At 41.8% G+C, this 27501-nt stretch overlaps 1 protein-coding gene across 6 annotated transcripts in view; it reads right to left on the bottom strand.

Annotated features, from left to right (window-relative positions):
• Window positions 1-27501, bottom strand: part of LOC124619560 (RNA-binding protein fusilli) — a 775817-nt gene that overhangs the window by 438586 nt on the left and 309730 nt on the right. Inside the window, exon 1 of one of the 6 annotated variants that reach the window (XM_047146044.1) lies at window positions 5018-5418. The exons of the other annotated variants lie outside the window; for them this stretch is intronic. The gene's annotated coding sequence lies outside the window, so the exon portion shown is untranslated. Of the gene's footprint in view, window positions 1-5017; window positions 5419-27501 lie in introns of those variants that run through there. 6 annotated transcript variants of the gene reach the window in all.

Below are 27501 nucleotides of genomic sequence, written 5' to 3' on the forward strand. Positions count from 1 at the left end.
ATAGGACAGCAGCCTAGTTTGGACATATTTCGAAGCGAAAAGTATAGGTGGTTCGTACAGTTCACGAGTTAACGAAAGCAGAAAGAAAACGTGGATATGATCATGGCCGCAGATATTGCCGCACTATTTAAAATTCTTGAGAGCACAAGAATATTCCGCTGCCTAATACCTCTCCAATCCTCATAAAATCATACTATATATTCTTTACTAATGTATATTTTGAGCTATGTATTTTTCACTGTATTATAACAACAATTCCTATATCATTGCGAAATGATCCCTGGTTGAACAAATTAAATCAAATCAATGATGGTCTCCAACCCGCTACTAGGAACGGTATCAAAAAGTAGGGACTTCTCTTTAATTATGTCAACTACAACTTAGATTTTACTTGTAATATCGACTACTCGGCTTCTGTTGCCCTCGTCAATAAATATAGTAGTAGCTACCGAAGTAATCGGTGGTTACCCTAGAGCACACATTATTTACACAAGATTTGGATTATGATGCGGGGTCAAACGTATTTTTTATTGAATCACGACGTAACAGAGATCGTATTTTTTACTTGTAATGATTCCTTCCATTTACCTTCATAACAAAGCTGTAAAATCTTCAGGAACAAAAGAAGAAGACACCTGGCGACTCTTGGAACTACCGGTGCAGTAATTTTTACAGTGCATAATAAACACTGAAAACAATATATCATAGAACATGCATCGAAAATTTCACTTCTCGAGTGAGAAAGCATATACAGAACAGTAGTACCCCAATAAGAATTTTCAGGGCCACACAGACTAAAATTATAAGCCTCTATCACTCTGACGCCTATGTTTTAGAATCTACAATTAATTTTAAGGCTATGCATAATTAAGAGGTAATTAATCAGCTTCCTGTCTGGAAGATAACTGCTTAGAACGTAGTGAAGTATAGTTCGACTATGCGCCTAAAAAATGCAAGAAGAATCAATACGTCTGCATATCACGCAATAAAATTATTTACCATGCGCAATACTTACGTTGTGCGAAACTTTTCTAAACCAATGCAGTCTGTAAATGATGTAAATAACGATGCAATTTGCCATACTACTACTGTGCGTCTTGACTTTTATGACGGTAGGGAAAATTGGCAGCTATAAACACAGGACACATGGCAATAAACAAACTGACTACTGTAGCAACGAAAGACGTTGAGATGTGGCACTAATTCTATCACAATTTTAGATGTTGCAAGGCGTCAGATAATGGGGTAAGTCAGAAATGTGTGGTGCAAATCACAGTTAGTAAAAACGAAAAGTGTGAAACTACCGTGAGGCCCTACCAGAAGGTCAAAATTTTAACTTTATTTACCGAGCGAAAGATGCAACGGGCTGTGGGAAACAAATACACGAGTGTGAACAGCGTCGTCTGCTGAAGCCCAAGTCACGATCTGCCCGACGACAAGAACCACGAAATGATTACTAAAACGAGGACATGAATCCGCACGAAGATTATTTCGTAGTCTGTAATTCTCCCAGCCAGGCGGTAGGTTCATTAATTATCGTAGTAGGCCTACGTGCGTTTGAACTAGACCACAAATCCCTGGTTCGTATAGGGCAGCACGGTAAAAAAGAAGGCTGTTCTAGCTTGGCGGCTGTTAGCCAGCTACCAATTAGCACATCGTATTTTTATCATAGGGAAACGAAGCACAAATTTGGTAACTATATGAAGAGATTTGCAATGGCATGAGCTCAAACAATGTTATCACCAGCAACGCACCTTCATGCATGTGAAATGCTACGTAAGAGAGATACAGCAACAGCAAGTATTCCCCAGCTAACTCGCAAATTGTACGTATTTTTACTGGCTACGACACAGCTTACATGGGACGGCAAGACTACCTCTTAAGCACTATTCTTGTGAATCAGCAATAGCCGAAGCAGGTGATGAAGATATATCCGACAGTAGGCAGATACAGAGACTTTTAGAACTTTTATCAGTGGCTAGATAACAATTTATCAAAATATAGAAAGAATGCATGAAACACAAACATTACAGGGGTTTCTACATTTTTATTCACTTGGAAAATAGATCGGGTAGATATCGCGGAAAGCTACATCGTCTATTTGTAAACAAGATGAAAAAAAAAAAAAAAACACTTGAGTTATGAAATTCGTTGAATGGTAGGAATACACAGGGTGATAAAGTGCCTCGTGTTTTCGGAGTACCCACCAAATAAGGGAAAAAAGTCCAATACACATTCATAACTAACAGTAATGAGCACTTTTTCATTTCAGATACTGTGAAACAACTCTTCTACTAAACAGATGCTCATAACTTAAGGTACGCATTTTAGAGGCCAAGTTTGATTTTTTCCTTGTATTGATCGGTACTACCACCTCGCAAAATACTCGACACTTATTTTTAACTCCACATTGTCTTCCGTAAATGCAGTACTTATTCCATTACAGAAGGCGGTAATAAAATTAAAGTGTGCTTGGAAAATCATTGATTACTAAAAATTAGTAACCTTGACTCGACTGAAAAAACTAGAAAAACAGATCAGTTATTCATAGCTAGTAATATTTCTCACGGCGACTGTGTGCATAAAAATCGGGTGAAATGTTTCAGAAGAGTGCAGTCAAGATATCTAGTAAACATATTAAGATTATCACTAGTTTTGTTACATTAACGGCTCACGGAGAGATTGACGTATGAAGAACACTGATGGCGGCAATAAATGAGACACTAATAGCTTATTTACTGAAGCTGTTTTACAGTAAGTATTTGTCAACCATGAATAATAGCAGTCAAGTGTAGTATGAATGTCACTGTCCCCACCCCCTACCAACGATGATTTTGAGTTTTCAAATGGTCACACGTTCAGTATCATTTTCGGCTGACTAGTCATTCCGACACGTGTTAAATCTCAATAACTGGCTGTTACACTCTTAACCACAGGAAATGAATTCGCAACATAGTAAGAAAGCACGCGACAGCCCTAATACTACTGTCCCAGTCACATAAAGCTTAGTTATCTGAGTCGGCAGGTGAAGCCCAAGTCACTTTCACATACACATAGAATACTTTGCAGTATCAGAATTTTACCAGTGCTAACAACTTAATGTGTGTAGAGTAAGGTATTCAGAACTCCAAACTATTGTCATTATGCTCTAGGTACAACAACAGTCAATGTGCGCAAGGATGGCCAGACCTTTGTTTCTACAACTTGTAGTTGAGTGCAGGAAGTTATACGAAACTGTGCAGCCATGAAATCAGTCTTAACACGGACCCAGAATTTTTTTTAAAAAATTAATAATCAACGCTGTTATTCAGTGCACAACACGTGACGTTACAACTTTTTCAGTCTTGTCTGCTTTTTGATATTTACCATACCAGGAAGTTTAATGATCAATACAGATAAAAAACAACACCCAGGGGATCTGTGAACAAGACTGGCGGTTCCTTATCCTGACCAACTCTTTTTATCATTATTTGCTCACCTGGCCAACTCATTTATGTATCAAACTGAGTTTGGTCCATTAGTCAGAGATGCTGCCATCAGAAGCAGGAAAACACTCTGCAGCAAATGAATATGAAACAAGAAAAACCACTATACTACATAAAAAAGAACCAGCAACCTCTATGCGTTCTGTCATTCCTCCGCGCTACGATCAGCGTGGAATGATGTATTTTTTGGAATCTATTTAATACACTATGACACTGAGCCTATGGTTCTACGTTATGTCAAATGACGCGCCTAAGAACGAATTTCGCCAAATAAAACTGTACGCGGTTACGACTTAGTCCTCACCAAATTCTACGAAACGGCACCAACCTTACACTGAGACTTGGACCATCGCGGACGCAGGGGAACCAGATGGAATTCGCCGTTCCACCACACACCGAGCGGCGCCACTGAAGCGATGCCAACGTCCTCTGCGTGAACTTCACCGACGCGATCACGCCTACAGTACGCATTCCACTTTTTTGAAACTTAACAAACCAGCTCACGAGCATTTTCAAGCTTGTTAGGTTGCTTGGCGCTTATACGTAAAAGATGATACAGGCTTGAGATAGTGTACCCAGGAGACAAATCCAACGTCTACGAACAGTTTCCATATGGTGTGACGTGTTCAGCTTACACACGTTTTCTTTCCTTGTTCAAAGTAGTTTTCTAACAATACGAATAGGAAACAAACTTGTCATCTGCAACGAGCACACTTCAGAAAACACCGATAGGTTAGGAAAAACATTAAAAGGGAACTACCAACAGGGTATCACAGCGACTGAAAATTGTCTGACACCCAAAGTCTAACGGTAGTATAACTTACAGGAATACGTTTCAGAATCTGTGGTAATGGCAAGCGGCAGCAATACAGTATCTCTAATACGGGTACAACAAAATACGGCAAGATTAAAATTTATGTAGTACCTCAAAACTACAGCTAGGTAGCTATGGATATCTGAGCCGATTCCTAGTTCCTTGCGTGAAGAAATGACACCAGTTGCAAAACTTAGGGACTAAAAGTAAGCGGTGGTCTCTATAATAGGAGGGTCTCAAGGACGGTATATCATACGGTTCAGTAATAATTCATCGGAATCTATTACTTCTGAGCGACATTTCATTGCACACATCTAATATCATAAATGCACTAAACAGGAAACACAGTGGTCACCTGCCAGATATTAGTGTAAATTATTTACTTAACACTCCGTGTCCGGCATAGCATCTTTACACGTTGGAGTCAAACACGTACTTCTGCATACCGGAAGTACAATTTAACCAGCGCCGCAAGGATTAACTTGTAAAGTAAATTTAGGATGCTCTAACGGTCACATGTAAATTGGAAAGTGAAGTCCTAAGAGTCTATTACACAGCGTGGACGACAATTAAGAACGGGAAAACGTAATTTAGAAGATTATGTTTAACCGCTTATATCGGTAAACGTAATGAGAAATCGAGCCGTAGTAAGTGTGAGCAAAATATACATAAGAGGACTACATATAAAACTGGTACGGTACAACTAAGGTATATTCACCATGTTACACAGGTGCCAAGCTGCGACGAAATACTGCATTACATGCTACGAAATGGGCGGCAGCTCTTACACAAATATCACAAGTTCTTCACAGCACTTTTCAATTTATACGGCTTCGAGACGAAACGTTGACTAATTCACACATACGCACACCCAATAAATGACTTAGATACAAAGCACCGATGAAGTTAACTTCTCGTCTGCGTTAACACACACTACAGCAAACACTCGACATCCAGTGCACGTGTATATAAACACAAAAATTACATGTCACTTCGAAAAACAGTTATTTATTGAGGAACACAGGAGAATTAGATATTGAATGACTAAGTTGATCCACCGTTTGAAAATTACTTTGAGTCTGTGCCTGCACACCTTCGGAACTAAACGCTCGGCCGAAAGTCTTGCGAAGACTGCTGAGCCAGGTAGGAAAGGTGAGCCAAAGAGTCCACGTCAAAGATATGCTCCGCTCTATACGCTCCGGTAAGAAATGATCACCAGCCAGTCGTACAATTTCGAAGCGCGTTACAGATTCCACAAGCGGGGTTAATGCACTTACGTTGCTGAAATGAGGGAAAAGGATTAAGAGATAACGGACTGGAAAAGAAGGCACTGAAAAATGATCTTCAGTCCTAGATTTTACATGTGATACATTCAGTTGCTTAAATTGGTTACGACCGCCTGATTATTTCCATACTTTTGCAACTTCGTGATTTAAAAAAAAAGGAGAAATATTTGCTACTTAAACAACGGAAGATATACGGAGATGGCAAAGGAAAGAAGAAGGGTTTTCTACACTTTCTGAATGTTTTTCAAACAATGAAATCAAACGTGGTAGCTAAAACCAGCTACTCGGATTTTCATCGTATTTTTCAATATTTAAAGAACACTTTACTGTTCTAGGAATATTTTCTATGACATATTTCGAAAGCCGTAAGTGGCACAATCACGCGAAGCTGAGCCCGCTCCGTCCGATGTGGATATCTTTGCGGGCGGAGCTCTTTGGGCCGGTATCTACGCCTATTGGTCGTAGCACCTGTTGCTTCCAGCGCTGCCATTGGTCCGCCGGCGAGCAGGTAACCGTAAGCTGGTTGAGCGTGAGAGTTTGCCGGCCACAGGCAAGAAGAAACGACATGGCGGGGAGGGAGAGAGGAGAAGGGAGCAGCAACTCTGGGTGGGGGGACAGACTGGCGGGGATCGGGCCTTCCCGCAGCAACACACGTTACCTCCAGTGGCCGCTTCTCAGCTTCTGGCAGGTGTAAAATAAACCTCAGAAGCTGAAAGTCTGCTGTTTCCGGGGCTTTTAACGCAATGGGCGGACATCGCATTAACATTGGAAAAGGTAGTATCGAATGAGTAGCAGTAGGCAAACTAAATATCCTGCACACACAGCGATGAAGATATCACTCTGGAACTTGAAGGGAAATACTTCATTATTTCTTTATTTTGTTTTGATCAGCCAATCAGTGTGTATATGGAAATGGTTGCAGACTTTGAATCACATCCGAAATCAGCTGCAGATAAATCCCATAAGATATGGCACCGTAGTATATTTAACAGCTGTTAAATCACGGAAAAACAAATTTGGAAGCTTGAGTTCCGCAGTTTCCGTCTCGGAAGTAAAATGTCGGTAACACCGAACTAGTTGTCTAATTTTTCTGCTCCACTAATAAAAATGGCTCATTTATTTCAGTAATGTAGCTATGAGCCCGAAGGCTACTATGAACACAGCAATGCTTCACTATGTGTGGCCCTACTGCGGATGGTACGTTGTTGCCTTCCCTCCGATTTTGCAACCGGGTCACCCAGACAAAGGGAGACAGATGTACAGTTTCAGACGGAATGCAAACCATGCAGTAGTTTCAATTTTTCGCACACACTGCAGTGCTGGACGTGAACGCTACAGCTAATGCCTGAAAATGTTCTCGGGCCTGTCTTGAGCGAATACAGAACCCTTTATAGCAAGAAACTTACTCAAGAAACCATACAGCTAACAAATTACACTTGCCGACAATAATGACAGATACTGCGCTGGCGTCCAGGGCAATCACAGTATCTTTCGTTAATGCTTATTTTTTGTAATACAAGCAGATGTGCTTTTCTTTGAATGTGAAAGCAACTGCAACCTTCAGTCGTCACATAGTGTAAATCGTACATAATTTTGACCAGTGAAGGAAACACGTCAGATTTCTGTACGTTGTATGGTAAGTTCGTCATAATATTCAGGTATCCTGAAATCAAAAACAAGATTCCACATATACACGTAATTTGTAGCAGTGATATCCAACACTTGAGTGGTGTGTGCCGCTACCTGTGACAGCAAAATTTTGAACAGTTGAGCAGACAACTGTTGTTTCTGATAACATAAATCTGATACAAGAAATATTCCATTATTCTTTATACCTTCTTTCGTACCTTAGCCGCTAACTTGATTAATGTTGTCTTCCTAATATTATAAGATTTGTCTCTGCGATACAATAAAAGGCTGTTGCTATAATTGTTATCTGTTTTTCGCATCTTTTGCCGGCCGGTGTGGCCGAGCGGCTCTAGGCTCTTCAGTCTGGAACCGCTACGGTCGCAGGTTCGAATCCTGCCTCGGGCATGGATGTGTGTGATGTCCTTAGGTTAGTTAGGTTTAGGTAGCTCTAAGTTCTAGGGGACTGATGACCTCAGATGTTAAGTCCCATAGTGCTCAGAGCCATATGAACCATTTTTTTGCATCTTTTACTTTGAGGCATCCAGAATTTCATTAGAAAGAAACTGTGAAGGAAATGACATACTACGGGGACAGACAATATAAAAATGTTCCACGTATTCCTACCTAATGGGCAAGAGAATTTGATGTCCTTTAGACGACTCTATAATTAGAGACGGAGACTATCAGCTGAACAGACTATTTCTCTTGTCAGATAATTTACTATATTCAGTAAATAAGAATTACTGCCACTGGGAATATCTTGTGAGTTGGCTAATGCTTTTGATCAGGTGAATCATGGATATCCCAACGCAAAATACTACAGAATAGCAGACACAGCAGATTAGTGGTTTTTATCTTATGTGTATGACAGAAAGTAATTGGTAAAAGTTCCGTATCAATCGCATGGCAATAGGCACTCAGCAATCACACATGGTGTACCACAAGAATATTTTGCGATCCCTGCTATTTTTGTTATACATAAAATGATCTTTCACTCGCAGTTTCAGATATGCAGTTGTTTCGTTTTTGTAGATGATACAAGTGTAGGAAAACAGCCAATGCAACATTAGGAAATATCGTCTAAAGGCTCAAGGCAGATGGATTATCACTGAATTTTGACCAGACTCAGCACATGCAGTTTAGTACATCTTTTAGAAACCCACAAGCTTAAAAATAGGTTCCGCAAACCATAAGATACAACAAATAGAAATCTTAAGGTTTTGAGATAACAAACAGATCACAATCTAAATTGGAAAAAGTAATGAGTACAATTAATGTAGTGCCTTAGTTCAGCTACTGTTGCTGCACGCTTGATTCCCGCTACAGATGATTTTCAAGTAAAGAAATTAGTTTATTCTGCATATTTCCATTTTCTAATGAATTACGGAATAATTTTTGCGGGGAAACTCAATTCACACGGACAGTATCTTCATAATACAGAAGGATGTTACAGTAAGTGAGGTAAGTAATGGAACAGCAATACACGCATCCACAGACGGCCGTAGTATCGCGTACACAAGGTATAAAATGGCGGTGTATAGGCGGAGCTGTCATTTGTACTCATGTGAAATGGTTTCCGACGTGATTATCACCGCACGACGGGAATTAACAGACTTTGAACGGGGTATGGGATATTCTGTTTCGGAAATCGTTGTTGAATTCAGTATGTCGAGATGCTAACTGACAGGAGTGTGTCCAGAACACCAGATTTCACGCATTACCTCTCAGCGTGGGCGACGCTGTGGCCGGCGGCCTTCACTTAACCACCGAGAGCATCAGCGTTTGCGTAGAGTTGTCAGTACTAACAGACAACAAACACTGCGTGAAATACACGGAAATCAATGTGGGACATACGACGAACGCATCCGTTAGGAAAGGGCGGCGAAATCTGGGAGTAAGGGGCTATGACAGCAGACGAACCGACGTGAGTGCCTTTGGTAACAGCAGGACACCGCCTGTAACGCCTCTCCCGGGCTCGTGACTACATCTGTTGGACCCGAGACGCCTGGAAAACTGTGACCTGGCCAGATGAGTTCAGATTTCCGTTGGTAAGAGCTGATGGTAGGGTTCGAGTCCGGCGCAGCCATGGACCCAAGTTATCAACAATGCACTGTGCAAGCTGACGGTGACTAGATAATAGTGTGGGTTGTGTTTACATGGAATGGACTGGGTCCTCTGGATGTTCGGCTACTTGGAGACCACATGCAGCTATTCATGGACATCGTGTTCCCGAACAACGATGAAATTTTTACGGATGACTATGTGCCATGTCAGCGGGCCACATTTGTTCGCGATTGGTTTGAAGAACATTCTGGACAATTCGAGCGAATGGTTTGGCCAGCCAGATCGCCCGACAAGGATTCCATCAAACATTTATGGAATGTAATCGAGAGGTCAGCTCGTGCACAAAATCCTGCATCGGCTACACTTGCGCAGTTATGGGTGGCAATAGAGGCATCATGGCTCAGTATTTCTGCATGAGAGTTCCAACGACTTGCTGAGTCCATGCCTCGTCGAGCTGATGGACTACGTCGGGAAAAAGGAGGTTCGACACGATGTAAGGAGGCATGACCTTTACCACCACAGTATACAGTACTGTCCCACGCGTAGGCTACTATTAACACCACAACACGAAAGGCTCCATTTGGAAATGAAATGATCGTATTGCACTATTGGTGGGAGACCACATCTGGGATAAACTGTTCGGTCGCCTAGGGAATATCTTTTTATGTGACGCCACTTTGGCGACTTGGGCGTGGATGATGATGAAATGAAAAATGGTTCAATGGCTCTGACAAGGGAACCTCCCCATCGCACCCCCCTCAGATTTAGTTATAAGTTGGCAGAGTGGAAGAAGTTGTGTGGAACTACGAAAAAAATAAGCAAAATATACGAACTGAGTAGTCCATGTGCAACATAGGCAACATCATGGATTGTGTCAGATCGCGAGCGCCGTGGTCCCGTGGCTAGCGTGAGGTCCTTGGTTCAAGTCTTCCCTCGAGTGAAAAGTGTTCTTTCTTTATTTGCGCCAAAGTTATGATCTGTCCGTTCGTTCATTGACGTCTCTGTTCACTGTAATAAGTTTAGTGTCTGTGTTTTGCGACCGCACCTAAAAACCGTGCGATTAGTAGAAGAAAGGACGTGCCTCTCCAACGGAAACCGAAAACATTTGATCGCAAGGTCACAGGTCAACCGATTCATCCACAGGAAAACACGTTTGATATATTCTATACGACACTGGTGACGGCATGTGCATCACATGACAGGAATATGTAGTCGACCCACCTAACTTGTACACTTGGCCAATGGGTAAAAAGAGTCTTCTACCTTGCCCGACTTAGGTTCTCTTGTGGATGTGATAATCATTCCCAAAAAAGTGATGAAAACATAAGAGTTTGTCACATAAACTGCAACAAATGAATGCAACAGTTTCACAGATGCACAGTTTTCCCTGTGTTCTGTCAAAACATATGTTTTTAAGGTTTTCAAATTTTTCCGTTTAGGTGTAGCGTCCCCATACTACGGCGCAGTTACCTCGCATCGGACGGACGGACGGACAGATAATAATTGACTGAAAATAAAAATAATTAACTTTTCACTCGAGATAAGACTTGAACCAAGGACCTCTCGTTCCGCAGCTGCTCACGCTAACCACGGGACCACGGTGCTCGTGAGCTCACATCATCATTGATGTTGCCTAACTTGCGCATGGACTACTCAGTGTGTACATTTTGCTTATTTTTTTTCATAGTTCCACACAACTTCCTCCTGTTTTCTCGATTGATCTGTGTTCAGTTTTTCAATGCCTATCCACTGTGCCAATTTATAACAAAATCTGAGGGGGGTGCAATGAGGAGGTTCCCTTGTGAGCAATATGGGACTTAACATCTGAGGTCATCAGTCCCCTAGAACTTAGAACTACTTAAACCTAACTAACCTAAGGACATCACACACATCCATGCCCGTGGCAGGATTCGAACCTGTGACCGTAGCAGTCGCGCGGTTCCGGACTGAAGCGCCTAGAACCGCTCGGCCACAGCGGCCGGCTGATGAAATGAAGATGAGGACAACAACGCCCAGTCGTCGCACGGATAAAATCTCCAACACACGGAACACAGAATGGAAAGAGACTTCCAAATATAACGGAAAAAATAACGGTAATTTAACCCCGTTGCGATTCCTAAATTCTGGAACGACAAAGATCGGGTCGGCCGCTGTGGTCGAGCGGTTCTAGGCGCTTCAGTCCGGAGCCGCGCTGCTGCTACGGTCGTAGATTTCAATGCTGCCTCGGGCTTGGATGTGTGTGATGTCCTTAGGTTAGTTAGGTTTAAGTATTTCTACGTCTAGGGGACTGATGACCTCAGATGTTAAGTCCCATATTGCTTAGAGCCATTTGAACCATTTGACAAAGATCTATGCTCCAGAAGACTCACGAGCACTATTAGCCACCTCACATCCAACCATGGCTGTTATCTGCCTCGTATTAGTCTGGCTGCATCCCTATTATGCGACTGTGGTGAAGAAAAGGACGCGAATCACATCCTTTTTGGCTGCACGATCAGACGCAACGCTACAAGGCAACTCCTACGTCTGGTCACCATCGGTTGCAGTTTGCCGACATACTATTGCACAGTTCTGCTTGAAAGATTATCGCCTTTTATATGCCTTTTTGTTGGAAGAACAGGTCAACTTCTAATTTGATGCTACAGTACCCCGGGGTTATTTATGATGCTGTGTAATGTATTAAACCCAATGTTCACGTTGACTTTCAGTGTGTTAAACCTTATATACCAGATAAGTATGATCACAGCTGTATGAATACTGCTGATATGCCAAAATAAAAACAAAAAATTTAAGAAAAGTTTAATCCTTCATGTTCAAATCTGTGTACAGATTCTTACTGTATTGTATACACATTTATAGAAACGTGTTGTTTTTGTCGTCGTCAGCAGTCCGAAGAGCGGTATGCTGGTAAACTTGTGCCACAAAAGGTATTTTGTCCCCAAATTCATTCAATACCTTTTCGTTAATTACTCAAACGAAGCACTCTTCTCTACTACCACATTTCAAAAGTTTATGTTCTCTCCTTATCTCTTCTGTTTATCGTCCACGTTTCAGAAAAATTCTCTTAACATTTAAACTGATATTCCGTGTTAACAAATTTCTCTTCTTCAGAAATCTTTTCTTGCTATTGTCAGTTTGCGTATTATATACTCTCTACATCGATTTTCGTTAGTTATTTTGCTGCCCAAAGAGCAAACCTCATCTAGTACTTTCAGAGTCTTATCCATTATACTTATTCTTTCAATGTCAACTAAGGTAAATCGACAACACTTCACAACTTCTGTTTTGTTTCATTCATTTAAAGAAACTGTCATTCTGTTCAAATGCTCTTTCAAATCAGTGGACGTCTGTGACAGAATTACAGTACAAAAATATAACAGTTAATTGGAGAGCCATAGTGAGGAGGCTGACCTACGGGGTCGTATAGAATGCCCTCTTCGTTGTCTGCGTCGCTCAATCTGCTTAGAAGATGCTGAGAGTGTTGATCTCCCGAATATTTCCCAAAAAACATGACTGAGAAGAGTTGCTGTTTCATATTTTGAGTAACACTTGCGCTGAACGAATAAATTTTATGTTATTTGTTCGCTAGAGTACGCTCTTTGGTTTTCCGAAGTTATCAGAGTAAAATACTTGGAGCAAAAGCTGTCTACAACTTCGAACTGTAGTCTGAATTCAGAATAAGAGTGATACGACATGGAAGGGAGGCAGGGATTGAAAGGTGTAGACATGATTTAAGGAGACATGTGGAAAAGAAATACAGGTTCTGGTAGAAGAAATAAAAATGTGAAGGTACCTACCCAAGATGTGGTTTTCATCGGAGGCAAAGTAATACGTAATATAAATTGAACTAAACGAAAATGTGCGTTGTGCAAACATGAAATATTATGACAACATGATTTGTTACAGAGAATACGAAGGAAAGCACAGCTGTCATTATACAACCATATAAAATTATTCTGTTATAGAACGTGTTCGATGAGCTACTAGTGTTCGTCAAATGTAAACGATCTGATCAGAAGAATCCGCATACCCCTGTGTAATGCGGAATGGACCACCAGATTTTAGAGAGGAGGAACCGCCAGTCTAAAAGGAGGGGATGAGCGAGCTCAGTGACTGTCGTTGCGCGTCACCTTAGTAACAAATCCACCAGAGTCATTCAACCCTTCTAAAGCTGCCCACGCCGACTGTTGGTGATGAGATGGTGAAGTAATGCGAAGGAACAACCAAAACTAAATCAAAACCAGGCAGACTTCACGTGTATAGGCGGACAGGGAGCGTCCAGCAGTGCGGAGGGTGGCTGTAAAAAATCTCAAGAAATTAGCGGAAGGAATCACCCGCGAGTTCCACAGTACTACCAGCTGTCCCGCGAGCACATTGAGTTAAAATAATAACGTACAATAGTTGTACAGCTTCTCATAAGCCATACATTTTTGCAGTCAACGCTAAGCGACGCTTGAGAGCGCGTCTTCTAGACAGTGGATGATTGGAAACGATTGATTTGTAGTGCTGAATCACGGTGTCCCCTGTGCCAATCCGATGAAAGGGTTATGTTTCGTGAATACCTGAAGAACGTTACCTTCCGCTGTGTGCAGCGGCAGCAATAAAGTACGGGGGGGCATTATGGTATGGGGGTGTTTATCATTGTTAGTCTGTGGTCCCCTTATTATGCTAAACACAATGCGAAATAAGGAAGGATATGAAAATACTTTACAACACTGTGTACTGCTTAAAGTAAAGGGATAGTTGGGAGACGATGATTGTTTGTATTAGCGTGACAACGCACCCTGTCATAGAGCAGCGTCTGTTAGGCACTCATTTGTGGACAGTAACATTCCTGAAATGGAGAGGCCTGCCCAGAGCCCCAACGTGACCTTTGGGATAAGTTACAACGTCGGCTTCGCTCCAGACCCCAGGGTCCAATACCGCTATCTCCTCTGGTTTTCAGGAAAAATGGGCTGCTTTTAACTCAAAAGACGACACCTTTTTGAAAGTGTGATCAGCAGAGTCCTAGCCATCATAAAGGCGATGGGTGCACACCACATATTAATCTCCACTAATAGGTGTCCTGATACTTCTGATCAGAGAGTGTATGAAAGTATACGATGCGAAGTCTCCATAAGATACGTTGCTCTACAATATTGATTTTGTTGCCTGTAAAAAAATTACACAAATATCGAAAATTCTGTAGTCTTCATAGAACCAGATAAAGCACGTACTTGTACCTTAGAGATAAAACTTTGTACTATTAACGTTTGTGAGACTTGCTAAAGACCATTCAGTCACTCAACTGGTGGGCTTACTTAAGCACATTTAGCACTTTTCCCCGCCAGTAATGGGTGACTCTATGTTGTCAGTAAATGTCTTCGAAGTAGATGATTCTACTGATGATGCTGTAAAAGATGTATTTCGCTGCCGGTACACTATTTATTTATCACAACTGTAAAGACAGGACATACCGTCGCCGACCGCCCCTTACACCCAGATTAAAAACGATCTGCAAAAAATTGTTGTTTAAATCCACTGTATCAACTAATCTTGTACGAAAAACCAACAACGAGATAGGTGGTGCAAATGGACTATCACTGAGGCGAAACGAAACTCTAAGCCATCCTGGCTGAGGCTTTTCGTAGCTTTCTGAAGCACTTGAGAGAATACTGGGACGATTCTTTTGAAAAACAGCATCCCATCTGAGCTTGTCACTCCTCTCTCCCTCGACGTCGACGGGGCATCAAACCCCAATCTTCCTTCACCTCCACTTCTGAATGAAAATTATTCGAACGAGGAGATTACAATTGCCCAAATATAGCCATTCCGCCACTTACATTTAGGGAGATTGAAATTCTTCTGTTCTCTGTGGATAATTTTCTGTCTTACTTATACGAGTGCGTTACAAGTTAAAACTGTGTGCTCGGCGGGACTCGAACTCTGGTATTTGTCAGATAATACGCTTGCAATTTAAATGCTTATTTGAGAAATAATCCTTGGCAATATAATTAATATCATTCTAAGTATTAGTCCGCATCATTACGAAACATTAAAGCAATTAAAATGTCGACGATCCGGCCAACTTTGCAGCGATCCTTAACATAACCTGAAGAGCATCGCGGCAAAGTCAGTGGAAACGTCGGCATTTTAATTGTTTAAGTGTTTCATAATGGCGCGACGTAATTTATTCAAATTGACACTGGTGGTGGAAGTATACGAACTTATAATCGTTTGCAATCTTCTCCTTTTCTTCGTTTTCGTAATTTCTGCGCATTCTTGAGTCCGTCGCTGAAATCCTACCTTTATTTATAAAAAAATAGCAGAGACAAGTCCTGTGCTGAGTTACTGCAGCACTAAAATAAAGCGTTACTACAAAAAGAAACAGTGCCCAAAAGAACTCAGTAAAACACCCTCTAGTAATTTGACTAAGATTATTTTTGTAACAAAGAGAATGACCTTTCAACTGATGAAATCATCTTGTTCACTTATCATAAAGAAGTTGGCAAGATGGGAGAAAATGAAATGGCTTCTCATCGATGCACTACTTGAAAAACCTGAAGGGCCTGGTTGATAGCACACAAAGGAGTTGCCATATTGGTAGTAGAGAGAAGTGGTGGGTAAAAATGGAAGAGGGAGACCAATACTTGACTACAGTAAGCAATTTCAAATCTACGGTACTAGCAGTAGTAATGCTAAGGTTCGAGGCTTTTGCAGAATACACAAACAAGCCTTCGGATTGAAGGCAAAAGCAACAACACTTGAAAAGCGAACAACATTTACAACTAGATTTAGTTTCAATTTCTGCTCTAAAGCGCTAGTCAGAACAAAACTTTTTACTTGATGCCTTTTCCGTAAATGCTGGTTCACATCTTCAAATTTTCAACCGTGTACTTTTCCTATGAGACATTTTTTTCAAGTCTGACGATCAGGATTTCACTTTAGTTTCAAATAAGAAGAAGAATCAAGTCACTGAAGTACAGGATGACTGGATAAGACTTACTATTTTTACTCGGTAACATCCAGTTCCTTTTATCATCTGCAAGGTAGACAAGTCATTGATAGTCAACACGAAGGACACAGCTGATTAATAAATGGTTCAAATGGCTCTGAGCACTATGGGACTTAACTTCTGAGGTCATCAGTCCCCTAGAACTTAGAACTACTTAAACCCAACTAACCTAAGGACATCACACACATTCATGCCCGAGGCAGGATTTGAACCTGCGACCGTAGCGATCGCGAGGTTCCAGACTGTAGCGCCTAGAACCGCTCGGCCACTACGGCTGGCAGCTGATTAATACTTCAGATATTGGGCAAACAAAATCCTTAAACCCATGGGACAAAGAAAATAAAAAAGTTGAGGGATCCAGCAGCTAAAGTGGAGATCTCGCAAGTAAGTCTCGTTTTCCTTTCTTGAAGAGTGAGGACCAAAGTTTCTTCAACATACAGTTTGCCTCACGAGAAGAAGAAGACAAACAGAAACAGTGTGTAATCGATTCTTACAATAACAGTGAGAGGGAAACAACAATATTTGATCCAGACTAAGGAGAAATTAAAAAAAAAACTAAACTAAACTCCGTCCGAACAGGCCATGAAGGCCCAACGGTACTTAGAGATGGAAATAAACCAAGTGATGATTAGCTAATTACAGTAGGAAACGAAAAAATAAAAGTAGAAGATGAGTTTTGGTATACGAGCAGCCACATAAATGACGATTACCGAAGCAGAGAGAATATGAAATGCATACCGGCTATAGCACGAGATGAATTCCTGAGAAAAGAGGAATTTGCCAAGATTAAAGATAATCATAAATGATAGGAAGTCTTCCCTGAAGGTACACTATGTGTTCAAAAGTATCCAGACACCTGCCTGAAAATGACTTACAAGTACGTGGCGCCCTCCATCGGTAATATTGGAATTCAATATGGCGTTGGGCCACATTTAGCCTTGATGACAACTTCCACTCTTGCAGGCATACGTTCGATCAGGTGCTGGAAGGTTTCTTGGGGAATGGCAGCCCAGGTATCGGTGTCGGTCGGTGAGGCCTGCCACGAAGTCGCCGTTCCAAAACATCCCAAAGGTGTTCTATAGGATTCAGGTCAGGACTCTGTGCAGGCCACTCCATTATAGGAATGTTATTGTCGTGTAACCACTCCGCCATAGGCCGTGAATTATGAACAGATGCTCGATCGTGTTGAAAGATGCAACTGCTATCCCTGAATTACTCTTCGACAGTGGGAAGCAAGAAGGTGCTTAAAACATTAGGCCTGTGCTGTGATAGTACCACGCAAAACAACAAGGAGTGCAAGCTACCTATGAAAAACACGACCACACCATAACACAACCGCCTCCGAATTTTATTGTTGGCACTACACACGCTGGCAGATCACGTTCACCGGGTATTCGCCATACCCACATCCTGCCATCGGATCGCCACATTGTGTACCATGATTCGTCACTCCACACAACGTTTTTCCACTGTTCAATCGTCCAATTTTTACGCTCCTTACACCAAGCGCGGCGTCGTTTGGCATTTACTGGCGTGATGTGCGGCATATGAGCAGCCGCTCGACCTTGAAATCCAAGTTTTCTCAGCTCCTGGCTAACTGTCATAGAACTTGCAGTGGAGGCTGATGCAGTTTGGAAATCCTTTGTGATGGTCTGGATACATGTCTGCCTATAACACATTACGACCCTCTTCAACTGTCGACGGCTTCTGTCAGTCAACGGCCGCGCTGAGTGGCCGTGCGGTCTTGGGCGCCATGTCACGGATTGCGCGGCCCCTCCCGCCGGAGGTTCGAGTCCTCCCTCGGGCAAGGGTGGGTGTGTAGTTCTTAGCATAAGTTAGTTTAAATAGTGTGTAAGTCTAGGGACCGATTGACTTCAGCAGTTTCCCTTAGGAATTCACACACATCTGAACACATTTTTGTCAGTCAACAGACGAGTTCGGCCTGTACGCTTTTGTTCTGTACGTTTCCCTTCACGTTTCCACTTCACTATCACGTCGGAAACAGTGGACCTAGGGATGTTTAAGAGTGGGGAAATCTCGCGTAAAGGCGTGTGACACAAGTGACACCCAATCACCTCACCACGTTCGAAGTCCGTGAGTTCCGCGGAGCGCCCCATTCTGCTCTCTCACGATGTCTAATGACTACTGAGGTCGCTGATATGGAATACCTGGCAGTAGGTGGCTGCACAATGCACCTAATATGAAGAACTATGTTTTTGGGGGTGTTCGGATACTTTAGATTACTAGTGTATTTGTCTGGAGTACAGCCTCGCATGGAAGCAAGACGTGCACAATAAACAAGCATCGGACTAAAGATACAAGACCAACAACATAGTTCACTACCTCTTTTCTGAAAAATGTTAGCACATCTTGATATTAATAATGTATAAAAAGGTAAAGCTCTCCTCAATCGAAAGGTTGGTTTGATCACCGCAATGGTTTACTGGGCATAGATCTACTGAGGGTGGTAAATCTGTGCTTACTGTGACCTTCTGATTTACGCAACCAGTGAAAGGGCACCTAGCGTTTAGCTTGGACTCCAAACTCGGTCCAGGTTGGCTTTTTTGAAGTACACAAAACATTGCGAGAGATGAGTGAAGCGTTCAGTAATAAAAAAAAATACAGAAGTTTGTATTTGTAGGCCAGGCACACACATTTTATTCAACAAATAAAGCAATTTACACAGTCACATCATAGAGCGAGGAATAAATTCATTTTATAAATTTTGCACATGTACAGCATTTATACTTCAGTCTTCAGTACAAATGTTTTGTAAGAAACTTAGGTCCATTTTATCAGTGAGCTCTTCGGTAACTGGTTTGTTTGCAATCCCTAAAAATGTACATGGGGATTTCAGTGTTGCCTACACAGACAAACAGATCACTACATACGTATAAGTCATTGGTAGTTTATCTAAGAATCAATATAAAAGTATAAGTGAGAAAAAATCTACGTTTGTAGGACCATATTTTTTATTGGATGGTTTCACTAAACTTAACAGAAGCATCGTCCGCAACTGTGGAATTTACAGTTCAAATTAGTTGGCTGATTACTTTGACAACGCAATGGCGGGTTGTGGTTATCCTACAATCTTAATTTCACCAGTCACTCTTCCACCTGCAGGCAATGAGTATTAGCGCTAGATATCGAAGGAGTTTGAATGTTTTAACTAGGTAGTGATTTATTTTAATTTTGGGAACTACTCCGCAAATGCGATACCTGAGCACACATTGTGTGCAGTAATTTGTCGCAGTCCCAGACATTGTGGAGGAGCCAAAGCCCCTCTGCGTCTATTCTGTTGGAGCTATAGTCGCACAAAACCTCGAGCGCCGGGCCGAAACACTGTTTTCACTTGCCACGTGCGGTTAACTTTTAGGATTTTCACAGCAAGCTGAAGGCCGCGTCAAGTTCCTGGCACTGTGCTAACTGTTTTCCTAGTTCCTAATAAGCAAGCATATTTCGAGGACTGGCTGCTGATAACATCGTATGTGTTGTTTCTGAAAACAGTTTTTTTTACACCAATCTACGTAAACTACTTACGGAGGTTTTGAAAAGAGACATTCAGCTGAAACTGTCTTTCGAAACACCTAACAATTTCGATACCTGGAAAAGTGCACATCGTATTAACCCAAGTCAAATACAGCAGTGATGATCCGTAGTTAGCTGCTCACGAAGCTACAGGAGCTCCCACTGATCTAGCATTCCGTTCTCCAGACAATTCTGGCGAGGTGCGTTGCTTATCCTAATTGCATGCGTCACACTTGGATGTCCTAGCCGTGTTCTCTGTAGTCAGTTAAGTTTGGATGAGAGTTCTTTGTAGTTACAGCCGCGGGGAAATCCACACACGGGGCACTGAATACTAAGTATACAAATGCGCGTGAGCTGCTGCAGAAATAACTTCGGAGCAAGAGAATGCTTTTACCAGAAGTCACCCGCACAGCACGCTGTCCTAGCTCAGACTGGAGCATTAGACAGTAAATGGAACGTCCAATAACTTTGTTCTTGCTCTGATGAATTTGAATAGGTGGTTAACCGGGATCTATACTGAGCTTAAAGCCGGCCGAAGTGGCCGTGCGGTTAAAGGCGCTGCAGTCTGGAACCGCAAGACCGCTACGGTCGCAGGTTCGAATCCTGCCTCGGGCATGGATGTTTGTGATGTCCTTAGGTTAGTTAGGTTTAACTAGTTCTAAGTTCTAGGGGACTAATGACCTCAGCAGTTGAGTCCCATAGTGCTCAGAGCCATTTGAACCATTTTTGAACTGAGCTTAAATTCCTAAAGCACGTGGCGAACCAATTTCTTCAGTTTGCGGATCTACAAACTGTTAACAGTTCCTGGTGAAGAAATACATTCTGGAGGATATTAGGGGACGGGACAATAGGTGACGTTCCATTCTCAAATAAAAAACTACTTTTTGATGCGCATTTGTGCTACAAATTGAAGACATGTGTTGCCTTTTTTTCCGCAGAAATATTTTCTCCAAAATAATCTCAGGTGATCACTGTTCGTGAAGATTAGGTTCACTGAATGGAAGACAGCGAGGACATCATCACTGACAGGGTTTAATATTTTGCACTCGACTTAGCGTTTTAAGAGACCTGTGAATCTGTAACGGTGTGTGCCCGCAAGAGAAACTGGAACTACCGGCCACTAACAGCTGATACGATGAATCATGTTCTTTGCAGCCTGTTTCAGCCGTAACAGATCATTACCGAACAGGAAAAAAATTTAGTATCGAATTTATGTTCGATCACAAATGAAAATTTATTCTTTTTTTGTTGGGGAATTTGTGGTAAGTTCCTATTGGGACCAAACTATTGTGGTTATCGGTCTCTAGGCTTACACTCTACTTAATCTGACTTAAACTAACTTATGCTAAGGAAACATGCACACCTAAGCTCGACGGAGAACTCAAATCTCCGACGTGGGGAGCAGCGTGAACCGGGTAAGGCGCCATTATTCTTTCTGAAGATGATATCTGACTACTGAAACTGGTTCTAAAAATGACCTGATTCATAACTGCCAATTTTGGGATTCAGTATGCCTTTGAAACTGTTTTTAGGGCTCCGTATCTCAATCCGCAAAAGTGGAACCCTTTTACGATCGCTTTGGCTGTCTGTCTGTCTGTCCGTCCGACTGTTCAGAACCCTTTCTCTCAGGAACGTGTAGACATATAAAGTTAAAATTTAAGTCACCTACTAAGTTTTAGGTTCCCTTGGCGTTGTATAAAATTTAAGCTTCTAAGTCCATTTATGACACATTTATGACACATGGAATAACGGGAAAAAATCGCTACACGAGAGAGGAGTTGTGCGAGAGAAACGAAAGTTGGCACCCGTGTTTCTGCGTACATCTGGAAGATGACGTCTATTCCCATTTAGAGCTAGCAGCAAAAGAGGCGCTGGTGGCGCCACGATGAGGAAGCAAATCAGGCTTGCTTTAAATGCACGCTGTAACGGTCATGAGCGGTACTACCTTTGAGATTGGACGTTGTGAGTTGTTGTTGCTCTAGCATGCCTTTAAGGCGAGAAAGAAGCCATAATCTAGACCTCACTAACTTTGAACGAGGTCGTGTAATAGGCCTACGAAAAGCTGGATATTCCTTCTGCGATCTTGCACAAAGATTTGGTAGGAACGTAACCTCTGTACGTCATTGCTGGCAGCGGTGGTCATGAGAACGTATCATCGCAAGAAGACCGGACTCTGGACGGTCAGGTGGCACTTCCGAGGGAAGACCATCGTTTTCGGCGCGTGGCTCTGGCGCATTGTACTGCATCTGCAATAGCAATCTGATTATACAAGTTGGCACCACAGGGACACAACAAACTGTTACAAATCTGTTACTTCGAGTACAGCTCCGAGACAGGCGCCCTGTAGCGTGCGTTCCACTGAAACCACCGCCATTTGCGACTTCAGTGGTGTCAAGCGAGAACTCACTGGAGGGCAGGGTTGAGGTTTGTTCTGCTTTCTGATAAACGCTGGTCTGCCTTGTTACTAGTGATGGCCGCGTGTTGGTTAGAAGGAGCCCAGTTGAGGGCCTGTGTGCTAGACACAATGGACCTATACCTGGAGTTACGGTCTGGAATGAGATTTCGTATGGCTGCGGGAGCACTCTCGTGGTTGTCACACGCTCCCTGGCTGCAAATCCGTACGTCAGTCTGGTTATTTGGCCTGTTGTGTTGCCATTCCAACAGGATAACGCTCGCACACATAACGCCGTTGTAACCTAACGTGCTGTAAAGAGTGTCGACATGTTGCCTTGGCCTGCTAGATCACCAGATCTGTCTCCAACCGAACGTATATGGGTCATCAGCGGGCGACAACTCCAGCGTCATTCACAAACAGCATTAACCGTCCCTGTATTGACCGACCGAGCGCAACAGGCGTGGTACTTCTTCCCATAAATTGACATCCGGCATCTATACAGCGCAGTTCATGCACGTTCGCATGTTTGCTTTCAGCGTTCTGGCGATTACATCGGTTATTAATGTAAAGCATTTCACATTTGCAATAGCTTATCTCGCGCTTACATTAACCTGTGATCTCGCAATGTTAATCACTGAAATACGTTACCTTGGCAAATGTATTCCCGAATGTTCATTAGTCTACATTAATTATTTTTTGGTGTTGCGATTTTTATTTCCGTTAGCGTATTTTGAAACGCACACTCTCACTCATCAAAACCTAGAATCATGAAATTCAGCAAGAAGCATGTTTTCAAAGCACAGGCGAAGGAAAAAATCCGAAGATCGTTAATTTGTAATTATTTCACACGAAGAACAGTACTTTTTTTTACTTTTTGTATGTCTGTCCATCTATCTGTCCGTCTTTTAAGACCAATTTTTTGCTGGAACCGGTTGGTGTATCAAGTTCAAATTCGTGTCACATACTAAGATCTTTGGTCCCTTGACGATGTACAAAATTAAGCTTCTAAGTCAACGAAATCAAAAGATTTTGTTATTTTCGTCACATATTTTGAGACTCGCAAACTCTCTTGTCAAAACCCATAGGGTTTAACCACTGACACAGTATCATGAAGTTCGGAGGAAGCAAAGCTCGTGCAAAAAAAACAAAAAACTTAATTGTAGTTCTATCACATAAAAAATATCTTTTTGCCGCTTCAACATACATTGCATTCATCATCCGGCAAAAGCAAAATAGACGCACATTACTGAATGCAAACATAAATGTAAGTTGTAGTCATGTTTTAGTAAGCACATAAAATATATTTTTTAAATCTGGGAAGTCCGCCGCTCGCTTCTTTTGGTGTGTCCGGGGTGGTCTGAGAACTACTGCAGAGATTTTGATACGTTCTTGGAATTTCTGGGACCAATATCTTGCGAGCACCGATATCGATAACAGACAAATACCGCTGAGATTCTAGATTCCCAAGATACGTTTTTAAGTATGTACCGAACCCTCACTGCACGGGTTCAACTCGCACTTGGCCAGTTTTTATACACTGTATGTTTTAAACTTTTTGGCCATGCTGTACTATCTTACTTATTTTGTCAAAATCTTTTAAAGTAATTAGCCTTCTGTAATTTTTTTACTACTTACAACTTATACAGAATGTAGATTGGACGTCAAGAAAGATTCAGAAGTAAGTCAGGATTTCCTGCCGTTATTGGGGGATTTGAATGGCATTAAAGTAGTTCTGCAGTGTTAAAAACGTACTTTTCTGTCTCATGTACAGTAATTATGAAAGTTGCTTACGCAAATGTCTATTTCCTTACAAGAACTGAGCAAACCAGCTCCGGAGGGACTAGAACAGCTTCGACGTTTCAAGGACTCAAGAAAAACTTCTTTTTTTCCATGAGTCTTCGTTATACATACGCCGGAAGTACGAGCGAAAGATTTTTTATTTTCTTCAGAGTTGCCTTTGTAGTTTTAAGATGGTACTAATTTTGGGAAACTGCATACTTTCGTGTCAATTTCTCTATATAATCTACGGAATAAGCCTACAATAAAGCAGAAAGTGGAAGATTCTTCTCAACGTAATCAATATGTTTCCCCTTTTATCACTCGGTCACATTGTCAGTTCAAAGTCAAAATTCAGGGTCTACTATTTTTAATGTGGTTTGCAACGCGTAAAAATCGCCCTTGACAAAGACTACAATAGGGGCATGGTAGACGGCATATTTCCCTATTACCTGCCAGTTTTCTCAATATTCGAACGTCGTACTGGAGCAGCGATATTCCGTTACAAGGAGACCGTAACCCGTTATAGCCGTCACAAACACCCGCACCCGGCATTCAGCGAGGCACTTTCACAGCAGCACCTACAGTGTGTACCAAAAATTGTGTGCGCGAGGCATCTTATTTGACTCATTTCAACGTGCTTGTATATTTCAATAACCACTCGCTCTGACTGGATGAGTGTGCTGACAGTTTTCGACGAATGGTTTCTAAGCGTTTAGCAGACTAAACCCCCCCCCCCCCCCCCCCCAGAAATCAACGCAGCTGTGACACTTTGGAAAACGAGGAGGCCGTGATTTTTAATTAATGTTTTAACTAATTTTCTCGAGAAATTTATTTCGTGTCTGGCAGCATTTAATGGGGTTTTAACGTTTTACCAAATGTAGAGTATACCTCAAGTTTCTATTGTCTTACGAATATTATGAAAATATAAGAAAGCAGAATGGCCAGATGACTTCCTCTCGGCAGTAATGATACCGCTTGAGAAAAAAGTAATGCGAAGAAATGTGAGGATTTTAGAACCATAAGTTTGGTTTCTCATTCAGCAAAAGTCCTACTAAGGGTGATAAATAGAAGACTTTACGGAAGACTAGAAAAAAGTACTGCAAAGGAACAGTATGGATTTACATGAGGGAAAGATACAAGAGATGTAAGTAGACTGTTGAGAAGTATAGGCGAAATGTACAGTGCAAGAGGAACATAGGTTTATACTGTTTTCGTTGACCTTGTGAACGCCTTGACAGAGTACAGTGGAATAAATTAGTGGACATTCTAAGGAAGAATGGAGTCGACTAGAGGGACAGAAGGGTGCTTAAGAATCTATACCTACAACAGAAAATATGTGTATAGATTCAAAATATATGACAGAGGAAAGCACAATTGGAAGGGGAGTGAGGGAAAGCTCTGTATAATATGTATTTGGGGAATATTATTTAGAAATTTTTGAAACGAAAAAGAGAAGAGTGGGTTGGTGATACGAGGGTAGAATGTATTTGATTTGCATATGATATGGTGTTGTTGGCAAAGAACGAAAGAATAATGACGGAAATGTTAGAAGAATTAAATATGGCTTGTGAGGAATTAATATGAAAATGACAAAATGTATGGTGGTAAGCATAAGAAAAGTAAGGACAGCTGTAAAGTTAGGACAGGACGATATGTAAGTTAGTGCTTTCAGATACTTGGGAAACATATTTACGGAAGACTTGAGATGCACTAAAGAGGTGAAAACGCGTACTGCATTTGCCAAGGAGGCATTTAATAAGAGGAGGAGGCTTCTATGTCTGTGCATGGACAGGGACCTGAGGAAGAGCTGGCGAAGTGCTTTACATGGAGCGTGGCAATACACAGAGTTGAGACGCGGACATTGAGAAAAGAGGAAGAAAGCAGAACTGAAGCTTTTGAAATGTGGATTCGGAGGCGAATGTAAGGGATAAAATGAATCGACAAAATCAGAAATGAGGTGTTGAGAAGGTTGTGGGAAGAGAGGGGAAATTTTAAAGGTAATCTGGAACAGGATACACAATTAGTCTGGGCACTGGATGAGAAGAGATGGTTTACTGATAGATGCTGTGGAAAGAACAAGAATGGAAGACGAAGAAGAGGGTGCAGAAGATACCAGATGGTAGACAGCATTAGGATATAAACGAAGAAGGTAACAAATGACAGGACTGCATGGAGAACTACAAGTGAAGACCTGCCCTAGGGCAGAAGACTGATGATGATGATCTGTTAAAACAGCATGCATGATTTTACACTTCTGAGAGTGATGGTTAGTCATTTATGTATTACTTCAAAAATGGTTATTTTCACAGTATCAGTTGCTTTTATTAAAATGATGACTAGTTTCGGCCATTTAATAATCTTCTTCAAATTTACAAATGAGACCTAAAAGCAGCAGTAAGTGCCCGTTGAAGTAGAAAAACACAAGGTGGAAACTATTATGGAGCTCAAATTATAACTTTAATTGCACCTGAGTTGCCACCAATCGCGAGCTATCAGTATCTTTTAAGTAAAAGAACTCGCACGTAGTTTATATAATATATTACAAGAAAATTCACTGCGCCGAACTCTTAGTGGCATGCAACATACCGCTAAGGTCGAGTTTACATTATATTTATCAACTTAAATACATTGACGAGCCAGTATAATGTGACCACTTGCTTAACAGCGCCTTGATTCACCCTTGGAACGTAAACTGCAGCGACCTGCGTGCCATCGATTCGATAGTCCTTGGTGGGCTGCCGGTGGTATTGGCACGAGATCGGTTTCAGTTGGGAGAATTTGAGAACCAAGAGACCAACGACATGCTATTCAAGCCACTATAGCACGATCCTGGCCTAGTGGAGATTGTTTATCAGTTATCCTGTTGGTAGATGCCATCACCATTGGGGAAGACACCAGGCATGAAAGAATGCAAGTGACCCGCAATAATGTTCATGTAGGCCACAGGTGTCATAGTGTACTCGATTACTACCACAAACCCCATGGGAGACTCGGCGATGAGGCACGAGAAGATCCTGCCGCAACGAAAAACGCCGAATGCCACCGTAATCCGCGTATCGCACCAGTGGTACTTTCTCCCTACTTTGCGATAACCTATATGAGCTGCTTTTCTTTGAACTTTTTCGATGTCCCTCGTCTATCATATCTGATGCGGATGCCATGCTGTGCAGCAGTACTTCAGAAGAGAATGGACAAGCGTAGTGTAGGCTGTCTCTTTAGTAAACCTGTTGCATTTTCTAAGTATTCCGCCAATAAATCGCAGTCTTTCTTTCGCTTTTCCCAAAACATAATAATTTTAATCATTCGTAATTGTAATCGAAGACCCTAAGTATTTAGTAGAATTCACAAAATTTCACATTTTTGTGATTTAAGCAAAAGATAATTTCTAAAATATCTTCAAAGTTTCCCGAAATGCACCACAAAGTGGTTTTTCTCTCTACGTAAAGCCAAGAACGTTCATTAGAAAAAAGCATCTGAACACAAAAGCTAAAGCAGAAAACATAAAAAAAACTTGCCGTGAAGAATCA

This window comes from Schistocerca americana, chromosome 6 (assembly GCF_021461395.2).
Source record: "Schistocerca americana isolate TAMUIC-IGC-003095 chromosome 6, iqSchAmer2.1, whole genome shotgun sequence".
Taxonomy (NCBI): Eukaryota; Metazoa; Arthropoda; class Insecta; order Orthoptera; family Acrididae; genus Schistocerca; species Schistocerca americana.